The sequence below is a fragment of the Lutjanus erythropterus genome, chromosome 10, assembly GCF_056507025.1.
Source record: "Lutjanus erythropterus isolate fLutEry1 chromosome 10, fLutEry1.hap2, whole genome shotgun sequence".
Lineage (NCBI taxonomy): Eukaryota > Metazoa > Chordata > Actinopteri > Lutjaniformes > Lutjanidae > Lutjanus > Lutjanus erythropterus.
The window spans coordinates 9,861,054-9,882,504 of NC_139326.1; the positions used below are offsets into that span (position 1 = coordinate 9,861,054).

A 21,451-nucleotide genomic window follows, 5' to 3' on the forward strand; every position below is an offset into this window, starting at 1 on the left:
TTCCCATTGCAGACAAAAGCCAGTTAGTGGGTGTTTTTGTCCAGTACAACAGGGGCATAATATAAGTCTATGTAAGTGATGTAGTATTTTATATAAAGCATTATTGTAGATGACTGTTGTAAAGGTATTTCTTCAACAATATTAACCTGGAGGAACAGCAGTATCCGGTAGACTCATGTTCAGTATATCGCTGTGTAGCCTATTGTGGCTTGGTGTGCATACAGAAACCCTGCTGGGTTAGAGCTGGGGCCGGGTCTTAGCATTAAATGACTGGGACTCTGACAAGTCTCGGAGTTCTGTCACTGCGGTTCACAGGTCTTGTTAGCCAAGGTGTCGGCAGGGGTGGAAATGACTGTGTGTGAGTGTGTCGGTGTGTATGTGTGCGTGTGTGTGTGGTGAGCATTAGACAGCACTCCTACCTCCACCTCCTCACCTGACACCAGCAATAAAACTAAACAGGCCAAGGTGCTATGCAGTGTGTGTGTGTGTGTGAGAGTGTGTGTGTGTGTGTGGGGACGCGCACATGGAAAAAAAAGGGGGCATGTGTGCTGCAGGGTTGTTGCTGCTGTCACCAATTTGCCAGGGCCTCCAGACGGGAGTAGGAGCAAGGTGACGGAGCTGTGGCTTGATAAACACAGAAGCCCTGCTTCGATTTCCCATCCAGTCCACTTTAGAAACACATGGCTCTTCCTGGGCGCTCCTGGCCCAGGGAGGAAGACGAAGGAGGAGGTGGAGGAGGGGGGGAAAGGGGAGGAAGAAGGAGAGCCACAAGAGATATGTAGTGATGGGTGTGCAGTGAGGGAGATAGCAGTCAGGAGGAAGGCTGAGAGGGGGAGAGTAGAGTATGTGGTGGAGATGGGAAGAGGGTAGAAAGAGGTGACGGGCCTGGTGGGATCAGGTGTATTGACTTCCAAAGACATGACAAGACAGAGGGGGAAAAAAAAGAGGGATTGTTGTGAGAAATTTGAGTGATCCTTTAAAACAACTTACAGTCTTGAAAAGATGCTTTAAAGGTGAAAACAGAGACATACAATCTCTCAAATAGGGCTAGGCGATATATGACAATATATATCTTGACATATATGATGATCTTATAGAACATCATGCATTGCTGTAAACTATCCAACAGAATATAAAGGAGCTCAAATGAACACATCCTTAAACATCTAGAGCAGTAAAATGAAACACATGCTCTATTGCAGCAGTAATATTAATCCAAAAACATCATATATAATAGTAAAACACTGACAGGGACCATTCTGCTGCACAATAAATAATGCAACATTTACATTTGACACTTGGGGTATTAGTACTTTTGCTTAAGTTAAGAATTGCACACCCACTGCACTTAAAGGAAGGTGGGCTTGTGGGTAGCCTGTGTGACAGAGGTCTAGAGGGGTTTGTTGTGAAAGAGAGCTGGCCAGTTAGCTGCTATGAATCAGGCTAAAGACAATTAAAACTAAAACTGGAGGTCTTCCAGATAGTTTCAGGAGCTGGAAGCCACAGGTAGAGTAGCAAATGCGATCAGATGATCAATCGTTGTTTTTCGTGTGATTTTTCTTCTTTTGTCAAGCCAAAAAAAAAAAAAAATCCCAATTACATGTAGCTGCTTACTAGCTAAGTTAGTTTTTCACAGACCAGCTCTGCTGTGACGAGTACAGGAGGACGCTGTAGTAACGTTATGTAAACAGAGACTTTTTTATTTATTTTCTGTGGCAGCAAACACAACACAACCTTTCAGTAATTATTAGACTGTGATCTGAGCAGAAAATAACGGCCCCTCAGCACCAACCAGCAGAAACACTGAAAACTCGATTATGATGATATGGTCATCTGCTACAACACACATGAATACATACTCGAATATAATAAATATAATCAATATATCGCCCAGCCGTTCTCTCAAACTCATCTCCATCTTTCGTTCTCCTTCCCTTTTTGCTTGGAAACAACTCGCAGTGTTCCGCCTTTCAACTGGCATCAGAAGTTTAAAGACCAGCTCTGGTTGGAGGAGCAGAGGAGTGTCAGCAAGGGAGGTGAGGCACCAAACTCCCCTCTGCCCCCCTAGAGAGTTAAGGAGATCACATTTTAACCCCCCCCCCCCACCAAACCCCACCCTGCTGCTCCTCTCCTCCATGCCTTAATACCAACATAAGAGGACAAGTGTGGGCTCTAAGCACCAGTGATCAAACACGAGCGGCTGCTGGGTGCGCTAGGCTCAGGACGGTTGGCCTAATAGGATTGGAAGCCCCCAGGTGAGCCAAAGGACACCTCCAATCAGCGTGATTAGCCAAGGGCTAAGCAGCATTTCTAGCTATAGCACTGAGTGATGTACAGTGCTAAAAGGATAACATGGGTTGTGGAGAACGCAAGCAAGTCATGGAGTGTAGCGCCACGGTTGATGATGGTGCATGTCAAAGTTTTGTGTGGGATTGATGGAGTTTAAAGTTGCATTTTCAGTGTGTCAGAATGATCATGAGATTTGGACTGTTTTGCTAATCATTATTAAGTTCACAGAAGCACGTGATGTGTGGAGCTGTGGAATAATCTTGTCTTTCTTGCTGCTTATAAAAACAGTGCATGTTGTGTACATGTCTGCACACAGCTTTACTGCAAGACTACACATGCATAGACACATCTGCATGCTCAAAGTCTCACCATCCACATGTTCACTACATGCATGGACAAACACACACATATACAACATGCCCAGACACACACACACACACACACACACACAGTCAGACACACACACACTCACAGACAGGCTTTTATAAACTCATCACATCCCAAAAACAATTACCAGAGACTGAGCTCATCACTGACTAAGCAAAAGTCATCCAGCGTGTAAAACACACAATATAATTAGCACACATCAAGCTGCTGTGTCCTACTGTGCATTAATGATGCTTCCCTCTGAAGTGAATTATGGTTTGATGAGTGAGAAAGTGAGTGAGGAGGGGCTTTGAGGAGGAGCAAGACATCATTTGGAGAAGGGGGAGAAGACAAGGCGATGTGGAGGGGAGAGGGGCGAGTAATGCAATTTAAAACCTGACTGGTTTACTTATGTTGACCCACTTCACTGTCCCAAAAACAATTAACCAGAGATATATGAACTTCTAAGGATAGATTAGATAGAAAGATTACTTACTGGTGAGGGCCATCATATGCCAGGTGCCACAGGTCACATCACACACCTGCATGAAATAAAAACAGTTTGTTTGACTTTGAAGCAATGCAAAGTTTCAAAGCATACAGGAGGCATCAGCTGAGAACTTGTGCACACACCGCTAAAAGAATGCGGTCACATGCAGCCCAGACCACCTTCAAATGTAGTCTGAGTGATCCGATTTTAATGTGTCTTGGGTGCATTCACACCTGTACTTAAGAGTTGTCGACTTGTGATCGCATCATCTAGGACACATGTTAACACCAGGTGTAAACAGGGAGGAGGAGGAGGAGGAGGAGGAGGAGGAGGAGGAGGAGGAGGAGGAGGAGGAGGAGTTTTTGCTTAAAGATTCACTGTTTTCTAGGAAGTGCCAAGTCTGCAAGAAGTCTCAATTTCATGAGATTTGTTTTTATTCCTGGCGTATTACACCTCTGGCTAAACCTTGATCTCTGACGTTTTCACCAGCTGTGAGAGGCTAAACACCTGCTGTGACATCACTGATTGGGTTGTGTTCGCAAGTGCCACATACTTTAAACCCACACAAGGCAGTGCAGACTCAGTTTTCAGCCGTGTGTGATTCAGTTAGGACCCTTTAAGAATTTATGCATATCCAGCTAAAACTCATGCACTCAGAAAATCCTGGGGATTTCATCTATTTGAGACTTGCGGAGCCTGAAAACATAATTTGTCCAGTCTGTCTCATACACACCTTTCTACCAGCCAGGGGAACAGTCTGGGGGGTCCAGAGCCTTTTGAGGCCTGGATGATCACTGACCCAGGACGCACAGGGGATCTGACCCCAGAGAAGCAACTCTCCACCTGCTGGAGACATGAACAAAAGGGGGAAATGTTCAGAGAGATACTTCAGAAATTCAAACAATGTCACCTTGGCACATATTTTATATCTAAACTTTCATCTCAAGTATGGAAAGTAAAATGAGACATGTGAGAATGTGCTTAATGTTTCTGACCCTCTCCAATGTACTGCCATATAGTACTGTAAGTTCCTGATCATATTTACATGGAAGTGTCATGACAACAAGCATGTCATGCTGGCTATCCTCCTGCTCAGAGAGATTTCCATACATCCTGGATCTCTTTGGGCCAATCACAACCATTTATTTAATATAGCATGGGCTTGATATGATGACTGACAGACGAGCATCACTGGTCCAGATTTGAAAGGTCACACAACAGTGACGTCACACGTGTGAAGTTCAATGCACTAGGCTTACAAATCTCAGATAAAACTGCATGAAGATTCTGTTTCAGTATTTTCTATTTCTTGCCTCAAAAGTTTTCAAAAGCACATTTTACAGGCTTTCTTCAGGTTTTTATGTCTTTTTAAGACCTTTTTAAGTCCACTGATGAAGCATATGAGGGAAAATGGGAGTCCCAGAACGTTCTTATTGGCAACACTTTCCAAGTGAATACAGAACAATTCTGGGTGAGGCATCAGGCTGATGACCCTTTTCAGCATCTTTTCTGACTTACCATGCAAGTCTATTGAATTTATACACATAGTTCTTCATTTGAGCTTTTTCTTGCACAGAGTGCAGCAGGCTTTAAAGCTGTTATTTTCAACAGACTGCACTTTTCTTGAACTAGATCTCGGTGAACTTGCACTTACCCACATTAGATGAAAGTAGCTAACAGAAACTATTTCAACTTATTACTTTGAGAATTAGCTATTTTTTGACAAGTGGAGATGTGGTGTTAGGCCAAATACACCACACTGTGACACATAAACTGGATGATAAATTCTGATCCTGTAGCACAGTTTGCATTAGAGATTATTAGTTCCATGCTAGTTTAGTGTGATCAAAACACATTTTTCCTAAACACACAAGAGAAGATAGTGCAACTTTATAAAATCATATTTGAGACATTTTAAGGCCTAAAACTCAGATTATTGGACTTTTTGAGACTTTTTAAGGATCTGCAAAAACCCTCTTTTAGTGTATTATTATTAGTATTATTATAATTTGAGGAAGTTTGCAACTAGGCCCTAATGCCTGCTTGAAAACAGACTAAGCACCGCTCCAACTTGCATATGTCACTCACGCTACGTCACACATTTCATTACTATGATTGACAGAGCTGTAGGTCTATTCAATTGGCAGAGTCATTTTGGTCTGCGCCCGCTGATGACACCCCTTAGAAACTGAAAATGAACTGAGAGATTCCAGACTAATTCACATTTATGACCCGGGGCCTGGAGGAAACCAGAGCCCAGTCTACCACCACAGATTAGCCTGCTCCTGAACCTTACAACTTTGATTTCCTCCAAACTCAAAAAGAAACACTGACCCCCAATTAGAAACAGTTAAATGGACCTGGGAATTACATCCTGTCAGTTTGCTTTAGTTTAGAACAGGGAGTTGATGTACAGCACTGTAGTAAGACGTAACCCCACCCACACCACACACCACACACACACACACACACACACACATACACACACTCTCACCTGTCCTCACGGCATGCCAAGCGCACTCTCAGCTGGCACTTATCAAAGACACACACACAGTACGTCCTCACATACAGCAAACACTCAAGCAGCCACTCACTCATGCTACCTCAGTCTGCCTATTTAAACCTGCCACTAATAAATTTATATTTACTGCCTGCATTGAGGACTTTTAAATTATGGCGTACAATAAACCTGGCACACACATCTCAAAAGCTCTTTCAGGGGATGTTAAAGCAATATAGTAAGCAATTTTCCAAAGTGGATTACAAATTTCACATCCAGGTTTTATTGCACATTACGATAACTTAACCACATCTAAATGTTCCGCATAAATGGGAAATATGTGCTGCTTAATATGCTATTTTTCATTTTTTAAGAAGCGCTTTGCAAACCCTGCCAAGCGAGGGAGCATGCTGGTTTGTGTGGTGGGGGAGTCAATAATCTTTATGAGGTGGATTTTAATTACAAGGAGATAACTGAGTATCCTCCTCACGGCAAGCCTCCATCAATCTCTATTCTGCATCAAGCTGTACGTAGCCTTGGCACACACACACGCACACACACTCTTGCACACACACAGACACAGATACCCTTTCAGACATGATTGATCAATCAATCAGCGATGTATTATTTTCATCTCGGCGAGGCAAACCTTATAAAAGCACATGAGGCAGGCGTTGCTAGATGGCGTTTAACCGCACACAGAAATGCACTTACATGACTAACATGCATGTACACACACACAGGCTGACAGAAACACACACACACACACACACACACACACACACACACACACACGTACAGAGACGCTGGCAGGGTAATCCAGCTAAAAAAGGTTAAGGCTGATGTTTTCCCAAAGAACGACGGTCTGTGAAAGGTCAGATCAATCATGTGCTAAGCATGCCTCGTAAGCAATCCATAAAGAGCTTGTTTTAAATAATAACATTTTATAGATCACCTAAAGACATAACTGTACCAGCGGCAGGTAGAGCCTCACTCTGGAAACAGTCCTCAATGCGCCAAGAATCAAAATGGGACTAAACTTAATATGTTGACTGCGTTTCATTTAATGAACCAGTGGCATTTCCAGCGAAACCTCGCTCGCACGGTGCCAGCAGACGTCTCTGTTCAACAATAGGCAATTCTTTTAACAGAATATTGCAGTACAGCAGTTGGCTGTAAATGTGCCCTGGTCTTGAAACAAGCACAATGCCTTTTCTCTTTAAGTGGCTGATGTTACATTTGTAGTGTAACCACTTTAATTCCAGCTGTCTGGCAGAAGGCAAGCAGCAATTGAAGGAGAAGTAGTTGCCTGACACTTTGTAATGGTGTAAATGTATTAGAACTAGTTTCGTGGCAATTCAATGACTCTCTGTGGAGCAGACGGGAGACGAATCAGATTGCTGGAAATCATACAAGTTAGAGAATAAAGAGAGAAAAAGGCACTATCTGACTACCTGTTTTTAAATTTAGTCAGTAAAAAGGGCTCTGAGTTTGGCTTTTTAGGAAAGAAGAGCAGGCTGGTGGAAAAACTGGTGTGTCTCCTTATCTCTCAGTCTTATTAATAACAAAGTAGCCACAGGGAGAGTCTGAAACCTTAGCAGGGTAGTTTAGGGGATAGCTGGTCGAACAACAAATCAATTCATTATGTACATCATCTATCACGTAACACTACTGGGTGCAGTATTGCACAATTTTGCTTGGTTTAAGAGATATTGAGAGCTAATGAGGTTGAATTTGTGCTCCGAGTGATGTCATTTGAGGACACCGAATCCTTGTAGTGTTAATTAAAACTCAATGAAATGATGTAGATGAAAAAATTTGCATGGCTGAAAGCCATAGTGAGGGATACTGCTGGGAAAATAAGGTTTTCAACTTAATAAGTTGTTATTATACTATGTGGAATGAAAACAACTTTTAAGTTTTTTTAAATGTGTACTGTATATACAATAGATATATAGATATCGGCAGTGATAATTTGCTGTTTGAAGATTTGAATTAAGCAGTGTAATTTTATTGCACTTAAAGGGATATATTTTTTTTTTTTCCATGCTGATGTATGAGGTACTTACTGTACCCATAGTCAGTGTTTTACCATCATTATCACAACTGTATTGACAGTCAGTGTGCCCCCAGTTTAGAGCAGCAGAGAGGAGAACCAGCATGAAAGCTAAGTGTTGTACCTCTGCAGACGGGATCAGCAGAAAAATGTATTGTAGCCACTTAAAAAAGGCCTACCTAAGAAAATCTTTATCTGTGCTTGCTGTATTTAGAGTATATTCACTGCTTTACTTTGCTTTCATACAGCCCTTTACTTTAGCACTACATTTTCTGACCAGTATTACTTCTGTATTCCTATGCATAAACATCTGCCTGTACCTACGCCGCAGATCAGCTGATTGGAGTTAAGAAACACTAAATGCAAGAAAATAAAGATGAGTGATTATGACAGCGATGAAGAAATGCTGTTCACTGTGGAGACAAGAGGATACCTCTATGAACCAGAGGATACAGAGGAAGAAATTCTGCAGACTGAGACTTGAGGTGGTTTTCCAAACTCCTCTCCAGTTTGCTTGGTGCCAATGATGGCACTGTTATCTCATAGGAGGGCCACTTCAACATTCAAGGACTGCGAGAAAGCGCAATATTTCTGAAAGTTTACTTTTTTATTTTCATTGCTGACATATTTTCATCGCACTGAACAGAAAAATAGTTTAAGTTGGTATAAAACCACTAGAAAAATAAACGAATAAAACAAAATGATCAGTCTGATCCTGAAACTTTCTGACCCAAACAGCTGATCTATGATGTAATCCAGCATGCTGCACAGACAGGCGTTAAAAAGATAAGGAATGTTTTTAGTTAGGCCCTCTTTGCAGCTAAAATATGTTTTTCTTCTGCAGCAATGCTGAGCTTCCCTGCCAGGACTCCTCTTTGCTTCTCCAAACTGGGGGCACAGTGACCACCCTCTACTGTAGATAATACACCTCATATGACCCCACTGCAAAAAAACTGAACTATGCCTGTAACACTTCTAGGCCAAATTTAACAGTTGAAAGAAAAATGAAACGTCTCTATTGGCCCCCACAGCAGGCTGGACGCTCCGCTCACCTGTGACAGCCGCACTGTAGCTGTCCCCTGCCTGTATCTGTGTGACCTCAGCCAGCTGAGAATAGCTGAGGAGACGAGGAGTGGAGACGTGAATTCTGTCCTCACCAAGTCCAAGCTGTCCCTGCAAGCAAAATAATGATATGGTGTCAGTGACAGGATTAAATAAAAGTTTAATCCCAGTGATTTCATTGCTCATAGACAGAATACTTAAATAAAGACACATGGCTAAGTGGTATGTCAATTTTGGGGAAACAGTTTTCCCGTTTTGTGTGGCAGCGGCAGTAGTCTATCTTTCATCTCATCCTAATTCATGCTGCCCTGCCATTCCTGAATGCAAACATGGTTGTTAGATTTGTCATATAGGACTTGTATATCACCTCCAGAGTATCATAATTTAAGTGCATCTCTGTAAGACCCTGTTATAATATCTGCTGTGTAAGGTTATATATGACACCAGCAACTGGCAATTCATCTTGTCTCAAATGGCTGTCACCGAGGAGGAAATACTGTTAAAAAAAAGGCACGCTGCATATTTCTTACACCAGCCAAAATCTACTCTGTTTCATGTTTCATTTACCATCATGCACAACTACTTGGCAATGCAATCCCTCATCAATGAGCGTAAAAACTCTGCTAAAACACAGAGGCTTAAAGGAGCACTATGTAGCCACTGTGTGTACAAAAATGTGTATATTAAATAGGTTGAAATCCTAAGTAATACATTATCTATGGTTGGGGTTGTTTCCCCCTGCTCTTCCTCCCCTAACTCAGGGAGGCTCGGTCTGGCTGCTGGAACTGGTCTGCAAGACACGTGCAAGATCATACACTGACAATGACAAGTGAGGATGAGACCACACTGTAAAATGATCAGCTGTTTGAAAGTGTCAGTTGTCGGTCAATGTAAAGTTGAGACTGGAGTTGGACTTTAATGACTGCTTGTCTCACTGCCTGACAAACTCCATTCACATACTGCTCAGTTTAACTACTGTAAACATATAAGCTTTCTACAAGATCAGTATTTATTTCTTACTCATAAACACACACAGTGACTCATTTGGGGAACATTAATATGAACTCTAATTAGCAGGAAATGAGCAGGAAAAAAGTTATTTTGGCCTGGAATAAAAATTTCAAAAGGCAACACTGTGGCTGTTGCATTGTTGTCAAATAAACAATTATTTAAACTTAACATGCTTCCTTAATCTCTGATGACATATTGTGGTAATTTTATGATTTAGTACAATATATACATTACAGATTTCTCTGTTAATAACCATATTGTCTCAGATAGTACAATAGAATTCATTGTCTTCAATTTACATCTCTGTCTTTGTGTTAGAAATGGTGAGCGTGTTCACTTTGACTCCTCTCAGCTGCCCTGCTCCTCTCTCTCCTGCTTGCTCCTGCAGAGATAAAGGGCTTTCTGCACTGTGCTCATGTGCACGTCGGCATGCCCTGGCATATGTTTGAAATTGAGCACAATATGTGTGGGTTTACGTCTTGAGTGTGTGTGTGAGCCGTGCAGTAATCTGGGTCTTTAATTGCTTATTCGTATGTGCGCTACTGTGAGGATTTGTAGATGCGTGGCAGCATATGTTCCTGCTGTGAGTGTGTGTGTTTATGTATTTATAGGTGTGAGTGTTTGTGCTTCCATCAGAAGGTGTGTGTGTAAATTTACTTGCATTTAGGTGCAGGTAAGTGAGCAGATGTGTCCATACCTGCATTTGTGCACGTGTCTGTGTGTCTGCATGTGTTTATACTTGTATTATGTGTATTTTTGTGTGTGTCTGAGTGAATGAGCACTGTCAGGTGCTGCTCCATGCTGTGCCAGCTGCATCTGGAGCCATCTGTGTTGGGGCTCAGTGGGAGGGGAGCGGATGACTTTAATGTACTTGAACCCCAGACAGACCTTTCCCAGACAGTCGTCAGTATGAAACCAAGACAACTGGGCCCAGTCAAGCTGAACCGGCTGATCTGGGTGGTGAGCAGGAGACAGACGCTTTGGTTACACTGTAACCCCCGGTCAGACTCACTGGGGAACCTCTGGCAGTCAGATGCACACAAACACTGGAATCTGTTTGTTTCAATGATAGAGGAGTAGTGTTTTATATCAGAGGACACGCTCACCTTTTCTTAGCTGTCAAGGTTCTGCTGCCCACCTTCAACAATGTGATCCAGATTTACTTTTTTCATGTGTCTGTGTGCCTGGAAGTTTGTGCTCAAACACGTATGAGTTTATAAACTCCCTTCAGGTTCCTTCAGATTCTCTTAACTGCTTTAAAGTTATCTAGGAGGTAGAACAGAAGAGGTCATTTCAGGGGATGTGTGATATGAGATTTTGCAAAGGGTGCACACTTCCTCTATCTGTGCCAAACATGGTTTTATTCAGTGCATGAGTCTACACTGACCCCACCACACCAAAGCTCAGCTTGCAAAAATATTTGATGTGTCTCCAACCTGTGATTGATGTCAACGAACACCAGCAAGTTATACGCCTATGTTCTGGCTGTGCCCTTCTTTAGATAAATATTACACTGAGATCCTTGACACTTTATGAACCCAGTGGAAATTTAGCTCCTAATTCTATTTCTGCTGTGTTTGGGGTGCCACCAAGTTTGCTTAATCTTAAAGTATGATAATAGTTGCTATTCTGTTAGCCAGGAGATTGATATTATTACAATGGGAAATCCCCAATTCCAACCACTCATACATATCAGTTTAGAGATGTAGTGTAGTGGCGGCCTGGGAGCTCACTTGTTAGGGCATCAGCCTCACGTACTGAGGCTGTGAGTCTTCTGTAACAGCCGTGGGTTCAGCTCCCGCCTGCAGCCCAATGCATGTCATTACCCAACACCCTCTTGCTCTCTTCTGACATATCTTCAGCTTCCATATCAATTTAAGAATAAAGGCCCAAAAATATCTTTTAAAAGATGTGCCATAGTTTCTTAAATTAGAAGAGATTTGACTTTATCTGGTTCCACTAACAAATTTAAAAAGATCTGCAACCCCTTTCTCTCACGTCATGTTTTGCAGATTATTTTTGGTTGTGCTAATGTCTTCTTTTTAAAATATTTTGTATTAATATAGTGACCTTGCTGTGGGTCTAATCTATTGAAGTTTTACATGCTTAATACATATGTACTTTATATATGTTTGTATTTATTGTGATTGTTTATTAGGCATTGTTGTGGTGCACGGTTCATTGGCTTCTGTTTACATTGTTTGTTTATTGAATGACTGCACCTTGCTTTATTATCATCTTGTGGATAAACTGATTTCCACTGACTGTGGAAAACCTCCCCTAATTGTTTTGGTTTTTATTGTGCGATTTTATCCTATTGTAATGTTTGTATTATACTCATCTATTGTTTTGCTTGAACTTTAATCCTTTTGTTAAGTACTTTGTAACCAAGGTTTTGAAAAGTGCTACATAAATAAAATTTTACTTACATACTTTTATTTTCAAAACAATTGATAAAACACAGAATTAACTCTTGTGTATTGTGGTGTTTACATTTACTTTGATAAAGGATGAATTACATTATGTTCACATTACTGACAGCCAAACGTGGCCAGCAACAGTGTCATGCCTGACACGCAGCGACAAATGACAGATGACAGTTTCTGGCTTCATGTCACCAGCTTCCATTGAAAAAGACTTGCAGCCTGATGCTGTGCCACTGGTAGTCTGAACATCCCATTATGGCTGCTTTAGGACTTGAAACCTGAAGTTCAGACTTGGTTTTTCCCTTTATTGACTCTGTTCTTGGCTGCCAGGACTCAATAGTGACATCCCCCTCTCACTCTCAGTGTACTCTCATGTAATAAAAATAGCAACATATCCATTCAAAATGACAACTCAACACTTCAGCCACAAAACTAACAACAGCATGGTTTATCAACACACAACCCTCCACCACAAAGTGATCACACAGAGGCCTAGTAATGATCTTGCAGCAACAATATGATTAGTGAAGCACAAAATCAATTAATGCAGCAGTAGAATCAATAGGTGTCTCTCAGCATATATGTCCTGCAGTTAATTAATAAACAAAAAGGACATTAAGCAGCAGAGCATCAGACTGTGGCAACGACTGTCATCAGTCACGACGTGTGTACTGATGGCATCAGCAGGAAGGGAAAGGGAAAACATAGACAGATATAAATGTGAGCACACTGAAATACCGAACACACCCACAGGCAAAGATGCTTACACTATGTACACATCTGAGAGCATGAGCATGCATAGACACACACTAATGTAAAAATGCACTCATGCATGTGCCCTTACACACCAACACAAACAAAGACATGCTCTCTTCTTGCACACAGAGGGAATCCTGATTCATGGTATCAATAATCCTCATTTCACTCTACTGCAGCAGCCCAGACCATATTAGCATCAATTTGGAACAGACCCAGGGTTCGATGAGGCCTGAACTGTGTTGGAACCAGGCCCGGGGTTTCCACCACCACCAGGCCGGCTCACTTATTATTTACCATGCCTGATGAGCAACCCTCATCATTACATTACAGACAGGATTGCAATCGACAGCCCGAATGGCCACACTGAACTGAAGCCATACCTCAGACAAAACATAAACACATGGCACACATGACTGCTTCCCAGTGTGTAGAGATACATTTCACACAAGTGGGAAAAGCAACAATAGTGGACAAAATGTTTGATTTTATGTTTTACTACTATTATTTGTAATTTCAGGCACATATATTTGGGTAAAACACATTATTTAAAGCAGAGGTGTCAAAAATGCACAGATTCTTTACTCAAGTACAAGTACATGTGAAAAAAGGACTGCGAAGAGTCTAAGTACTGATTCAGCTTCTTCACTCAAGTTAAAGTGCAGGTTCTGAAATGTACTCAAAGTATATATAAGAAAAAAAATCACCTTCTGAAAGACATTTCTAGTGGCAAACAGAACCTCATCTTCTCTCCATGGTCAAGTCTCCATCTCATGTCTGTTTTGTCTTGCTGCATCTTTTACATTTTTGTCTTGGTCTTTCATGCGAGGAATTGTCTTTTCTATCTGTTTTTAATCCACGCATTTCGATTGAAATTGGTTTTGATGTTGGGGAGGTGGCACAGAAGAATTCAAAATAAAAATAATGTATTAAAACTAAAGTAACAAGCTTGTTTTGAAAATGTAAGAAGTGAAAAATACAGATATTTGTGTTAAAATATAGGGGGTAAAAGAAAATCGGTGTCAGAAAAAGAAATACTTTAGTACAGACACCTGAAAAATCTATTAAAGTAGAGTAATGATGTACAAATATTTTGTTACTTCCAAACTCCGGCTGAAAGACAGACAAATAACAGCAGATTTTCATTTTCCCTGGTTTGTCGTATATATACTGAGAGCTGAAACAATTAATTATCTGATTGATTCATCAAAGAAAATTAATCAGCAACAATTTTGATAACTGATTGATTATTTCAGTCTTTTTTTCAAGCACAAATGTCAAACATTTACTGGTTCCAGATTCTTAAGGATTTGCTGCCTTTGTCATTTGCGAGAGTAAATAATTGGACTGTTTGTTGGACAAAAGAAGCAATTTAAAGATGACACCCTGGAAAATTGTGATGAGCATTTCTTTTTTTTGACATTTTATAAACTAAATCAGTGCTGTGCAATTGATCGAAATAATATCAAAATCGCAATATGGCCAAGTGCAATATCCAAATCCCTGAAGCTTCAGATTTTTGATGAAGGAAAAATGTATGACAAAAAAACATTATAATGGAGTACTGTAGTGCTGCAGAGATGCTCTGGCTTACAAATTGTGTTCTCAAATGTCACTTCATGATTTTAAACATTATTTTTGTCAGTGAAAATGAAAATTGTGATGCAAAAATGACCATTCCCACTAATCATGAATCATATTGCAATGGCAAGATTTGTCAAAATAATCACAAAAAGATTTTCTTATCATATCGTGCAGCCCTAGAGTAAATGATTAATCATGAAAATAATCATCAGCTTAATTGATAATGAAAATAATCCTTAGTTGCAGCTGTATTTTTCCTTGAATATCACTCTTTTCTAATTTTCCAGGAGGACTTTTGCTTGTAGTTTTGCAAACGATTAAATAATAAGCAATGCAGATATCCTGTAATCTGTAGCTCATCTCTGCACTACTTATCATCTGCTTTGTATGAGAGAGTAGTTTTCTTTCCATGTTGTCTACCTCATTATTTAGACTGCTTAGAGCTCACATTAGAAAGTCTATTGGATGTTCTATCAATCAGGTCTCTGGCCGGTTGAACTCCCTGACATGAGCACAGCAGACGGTTGACCCTGTTATCACACAGCTGACATTAGGAGTCGAGACATGACTCCCGACTGCAGATTTATTAGTCTGCATTAGGTTTACGTCATCAGTGACACAGGCTGGTTAATTCAATAACCCATAATGTGACTATTTAGATACGAAGATTTTACATTCTGTTGTTATTTATTAAAAAGTGCATCTAAAAGTGATTGTTTACTCCACAAAACACTACTTTTAGCTTTCCTACTTGGTTTGACACTTGCTTACCCCCGTTACGCTGTTACCATATTGATTCTGGCTGTGGCGCACGCTCTCTGACATCATTCAAATTCCTTCTCACCTCAATCATGCGATACAGCATAGGCCGTCCGTCTTTTAGTCTCAATAGGAGGAAAACAATGAGATTTCTATCTGTAATACTATTACCAGGCGTAATAGGGTTAGAGCTGCCTGGGTTTACCTTAGTAAGGCAGCGGAAAACTTTATTAGGTTTAAGACCTTTTGCTTTTCTACTTTTTCTGCTGCTACTGATACATAAGAACCTTTAAGCCCCAGAGAGAAGAAGGTATCAGCTTAGTAAAGAAAAAAAAAAAGTCCAAGATGGCCCCTCATCTCACTTCTTCTGCAGCGACAAACAAAGTGTTATCTTTCAAGAGGTGGAACCTTTCTTATTTTTTTACGTGTTGACGGGAGTAGTTTCGGTGTGGCACTGTGCGGCTGATTACAGGGGGAGTCTTAATCAGGTGGTGCAGTCTGCTCGAGGGCCCCTGGGGCCGAGAGTGTGCTACATCCTGTCAGACTGCACAGAGAAACAATCAATCATCAGAACGGCTCCAAGACAGAGGAGAGGGAGAGGGCAGGAAGATAGGAGCGATGGAGGAAGAGGAGAAAGAGAGAACATGATGAGGGGAGAGAGGAGAAAGAGACGGTGCCCTTGCGGAGACTAACGCAGAGTTATATAGACGCAAGAACACCTATGAAAATCCAATGAGTCTAGTTAGACTGGGAGCCACCCTTTGCTGTATGGAAGCCAAGGCCACGTCAAAGCTCATAACAACTGATGTCTAACATTTTCATTGCTCCCCATGTCTCTCTAACCTTCACCTACATGTTTGTTTCACTGCCCTGGCAAAGCATCATCCTCACTGTCACGTTGTAAAAGTGATCACATTTTGGCCGCGGTTTCAAACGACCTCACAGATGAACACCAAAGCTGGGAGGAAGAAGAATCAGAGGAAGAGGGGAACAGAGGGATTGAGGTGGGCCTAGGTTTTACACTCTCCGGGCTCTGTCTGAAGGCTGTGTAATGATGCGGCTCTTTAAAGAACGTCTTAAATGAAAGGCCAGAACAATCCTCGGTGACAGGTGGGATTCTTTATCTAACAGAGGAGGAGAGACAGGACAGGGCCAACAAACACACACACACAGGCTCACATGCACAGACTTTTGGCTACGTGTGTTCAAAGGGGGCATGCACATGCATAAACTACAGTCGATTCCACAAAGAGGATTTCCTGCTCTGTCCATGTGAAGCAGAGGAGTTGAAATGGACAAACAGCAGATCCCATAAAGGTGATTTATAGAATTTAAAAAGATGTGCGTTCTTGGCACACCATGAAGGATATTAAGTGCTCGAAGGGAGGGCTCGGACACAGATTCCCCAAAAACCTTTTAATCTCCGCTCTGGAAGACAAAAAAAAATCTTCTCAAAATGTCTCAAAAATGGAAGACAGAGACAGAGAAAGAGAGCAAGAACACTTGTGTGATATGAAAAAAGCCTGGAGTCCAGTGTTGTTTTAAGTCTGCCTCTCCTGGCAAGGCCAAAAGTGGAAAAATGTTTGGCTCACCTCTTGCCCCATCCCCCAGGAGAAGACATTCCCACCATCTGAAAAAAAAAAGAAGAGAGAGAGAAAGAGAGAACACAGTAAACCAACAGTCTGCAAACAATTCAAGAAAGGCAACAAATAGAAGCCTGGGGTTAAAATAGAAAAGAAAAAGAAAAAAACAAAAGCGGAGGGAGAGAAGGGAAATGCGCAGCTGACAAAAGTGGCTCAAGCATCATACATCAAGCACTTGTTACCTCTCCCGGTGCTTGTGATTGCACATGACTGCAAACAAGTCAGTGATAAAAATCTGAAGAAAGATGAGACCGATCGGGCTGGCTTTAAAGATCATCAATCACGGCCCTGTAAGCTCAGATATTATTAGTTCAAGTAAAGCTGCACTCTTCCATTTTATGGACATCATAAAAGACTTTGGTGGGGGTGGAGGTGGAGTGGAGGAGATCCCCCAGTGTTTTAACTAGGACTGGGATGGATGTGTTTGGAAAAGCAGACCGGATGGATGGACAGCTCTAATGTAGTAGCGCTAAATGAATCACTCACACTGCACCAGGTTCCCCAGGGGAAGGAATGTGGGATGGGAGTGTAAGGCCCCACTTACAATATGTTAGAGTAAGTAAAAGTGTATGGCGAAAAGGGCCGTGTGTGGGGTCATGTGTGTGTAAGAGTGTGTGTACGACCTCTTGGTGACAGCATGTATGGAGCTTTGGTTTCATTAATACACCGCCATAATAGCAACATTGTGTGTCTGCATTTATAGTACATGTGTGACTGGAAAATTAAGCGATTTTATGTACGTGCATGCACACACATCTTCCCATCACAACCATTTGGACAAGTAGAAAAGACAGACACATGTTGATTTTAGATATCAGAAGCGATCTCCAAAATCTATCAGTCAGTGATTTCTCCCCGGAGAGATAAATCAGTTCAAATAAATCTGATTCAAGATGGCAATAACAGGTGCACACAGTGTGCTCAGTTTTACTGTCAAAATGTGACACTTTTATTAATCTCCTGACGGGTACTTCTTTTACGACAAAGAGTATCATAACTGGAGTGATGACTAATGACAGTTTGTTAAAATATTCATGTGGTCTTAGTTAAGTTGGTAAAAATATTCACGCCCTCAAGACACATAAAAAAATACTATAGCAGTATTTAATCCAAAACCCAAAGTGCAAAGTGGAAATGCTTTCTTGAAGGTGATACACACTGGGACCTCAAACAAGCACATCAGCATCAAAACTTGGGTTGTACCCAACTTGGATTTGGTTGTTCAGTACGAAGATTAGACTATTCATTCCTTTTTTTTTCAGTTCAGCACAAAACTGAACTCCTATATCAGTCTCATCTACTAGCATATCTCACTTTTTAGTACTTTTCTTTGTAAAATGTGATGTGAAAATATAAGTTTTCCACAGTCATAGAAAGTAAAGGAGTGCGTCCTGCTGATAGTTCGGTTATAAAATCCCAGCGCACCACAGAGAGTCTCTCCTGCCCAACTGCTGACAGCTCTGTCAGCCGAAGAGTCAATCACAGCAGACAGCAGTTATGGAGGAGGTTGTACCCCTGTCTGGTTCAAAAGTGGTTTAGCTGCCTTCACTTACAGTCATCACCAGAGCAGAGAACATCAGTGCAGCCGACAGACTGCGCTGCCCTTGCAATCTGGCGTCACGCTGTCCTAATACTGTTCTATCACCCCTCTCTGCTCCCATCCCAATTAGTTTTGTGGTTTGTGGTCATTTTGAGTTTATAAAGTTAATAGCCTGCCACGTTGCTCCTGCACTGCTCTGTGTATAATGATGCCGCTAAAACACAAAAGTTCAGAGATTTGACCGTCAGAATGTGACTTAACGTGGGGATTTTTCTGGAGCGGCCCTAATCAAGACTGTGAAAACTTCCATGAGAAGTTGTTTTCATCAATATCAACAGGTTTTTGCTACACAAAAACACCTTATTAGATTTATAAACGTTAAGGGAAACTTTTGATTGACAGCATGTGATGTCAATTGAAGCAATAAATTCCTCTGTATGTGTGCTACATTGGCAGAAAAAAAACAGTCCTTCTGCTGCAAAATCTGTAGTTCTTCCTTAAATCCAGTGATGTCATTGGATATAAGGAAGAACTAAAGGTCGTTTCAGGGATCATGATAGATAAGTATTTTCATCATCTAACACTAAGTTTTGGCCAGTAAAGTAATATCTAGTGCAAAAGTTTCCCTTTAACATGAGCTACCTGAAGAATCTGTGTTATAGGAAAGGATCTGACTATGAATTGTTTGTATATGCTTTAAAGTGTGTGGACTAAGGGCATGGGTCCATACAGTGTTTTTTTTTTCTCTCACCGCACAAGCTCTTCATTCCAGCATTCCCCATCACCCTGTCGGCACTTTTCTGCCAGAGAAAAAAGGTGCAATATGGACACAGGGCCTAACAGTTTTGTCCAAACGATGTGTAACATATAATCTGTAGGTCTGAAGATCCATTATGTTCTTCTGAATGTTAATTTTTTCATTCAGCTGAACATGCAATACTATATTGAGCTTAAAAATAATATGCTCCACAAAACAGCAGCAAAATGTGTGGCTCACATCAACTCAATCCATACTTTCTACATGTTTTCATACTCATATTTATATTTCTCCTTTCTAAATCCTCGTCACACCATACCACTCCCCCCTGAGCAATGTCTCCATTTTCTATTTCACTTATTCCTCACAACTTTTCTTTCCTTCTTTCTCTCTCTCTCTCTGCCTGCCAGTGAGGACATAAAAGCTAGTGTGAAGTCCATCACTGCTTGGTGAATAGCTGCCCTTTGTGCCTCAGAACTTAATTCACAGGCTGAAAGGACCCCAGCCCTGCCATAGCACCTCTGTGTGCTGCCTGATTTAAAAGAGCTTGCATGTCCACCAAGGTCTGCCTTAAAGTCTTCTGTTAGGTTAAACACACCAGGTTTAGTCAATTTCTGAGGATTGAAAAATCAAAGGGCTGACTAGTGTGGAAACAGCAATGCAGATTGTAAATTTAGTTTACTTTTTTTATACTAAGCTGTGAATATAAACAAGTCTGGTGCCAAAACCGGTCTTCCAGTCACTAACGTCTGCACTGTTGTCAGGGAAACCTGGCTGTTTTTTTCATGGTTGCCTTGACCTTATTCAATATATAGACCCCCTCACTGCTTCATACATCACTACTTTAACATGCAACGTCATGGGTGTTACAGCCAGCTCATGTAATTTGGTGGTTGTCCAATAAGAAAGTACTTGTGTGGTCATTTCAAGCGCCACATAACTTTTCTTTTCTCCTACTTTGGCATCTGTGGTTGCAGAGGGCATCAATAACACGCCAACCTCTCTCCTCGTCTTTCTCCCTCCTCTGTCAGAGACCCTCGCCGGTCTTGTTAGGCCTGACACTGGCACCCTAGTGAACAAAAGGACTGCACGGCTTAGGGCTGCCCAGGAATGTCAGCGGGTTCACATTTCACATGCAGATGCGTGACCCCAGAGCCCTTTAGTGGGAAGGTGCGCTTTAACCTCACAGAGAAGCATGAGGAGGGGAGAAGGGGGGGGGTGAGGGGCACCTTAAGGGGAATCTGGGGATGGGGGGAGGGGTAAAAAATAAGAATGTCAGAGTTTTCACTGCTTACATCTGCACTTACAATGCTATACATCTTTCTCTGTGTCTGTCTTCTCTTTCTCTTTCTCAAAACACTGATGCACACTGTTAAACTCTGCTGATATACCTTATAGGATATTATAATTGTCGATATTCTGAAAACTTGTCAGAGTCGTCTCCTTTATGTGTGATCTGCAATGCGCCCCCTCTCTTCCCCCTACTTCGGAACACATGAAAGCATTAAGTTTTAAAGTGCATACTTAAGATTTCTCCCCAAATAATTGAAAAAGCACAATGGGAGGGGTTATGTAAGGCAAAAGTAGTGTGAGCTCTGCAAAAGAAACCAAAGCTACTGTCATCTGCTCTCTGTAGGCCCAGGCAGGCACAGTTTCAACTCAAGGGCTTCACACTTCTATAACTTGTTCTCCTTCCCCCGTCGCTCTTCCTATCCTAACTCTCTCTATACCCGTTTGCCTCTCCCCCTCTCCTTTGCTCTCGATAGTGGAAACTTCAAAGACAACAAGATCTTCTGCAAAAGCATGAATCTTCAAGCTCGTTGTTTGTTTTGACCCCGAAGCCCCTTGCTACAACCCTCCACCTCCAACTTGCAAGTCCTGCAAAATACATGAGGATGAGATCCAGAACTGCTTTTTTCCCTCCTGCCCGCCTGCAACCTTCATTCTCCCATGCACTACTGTTGTGTAAGTTTTGTAGAAAGCAGCTCTGGCAAATGGCACCGCATCTACTAGAATGACCTCACAAAACTGATGACAAAGTACAATAAGTTTCTTGTGAGGCAGAGGAGTATAAACTTTTCAAATACATTTTATATATTCCACTAAGAAAATGAAAATAAAAATCAATACCGCACAAACGTGTGCATGCACACACACACACATTTATGCTTGCACACTGACTCATCTAGCTTGGCCTCTGTAGGTGTCTGGG

At 41.5% G+C, this 21,451-nt stretch overlaps 1 pseudogene across 1 annotated transcript in view; it reads right to left on the minus strand.

Annotated features, from left to right (window-relative positions):
- Window positions 1–21,451, minus strand: part of LOC146320035 (serine/threonine-protein kinase Nek9-like) — a 386,194-nt pseudogene that overhangs the window by 9,561 nt on the left and 355,182 nt on the right. Inside the window, exons 7-10 of the transcript XR_014771495.1 lie at window positions 16,892–16,929; window positions 8,754–8,874; window positions 3,879–3,991; window positions 3,152–3,197 (exon numbers count right to left, since the gene is read on the minus strand). The product of XR_014771495.1 is annotated as a serine/threonine-protein kinase Nek9-like (transcript). The remainder of the gene's footprint in view (window positions 1–3,151; window positions 3,198–3,878; window positions 3,992–8,753; window positions 8,875–16,891; window positions 16,930–21,451) is intronic.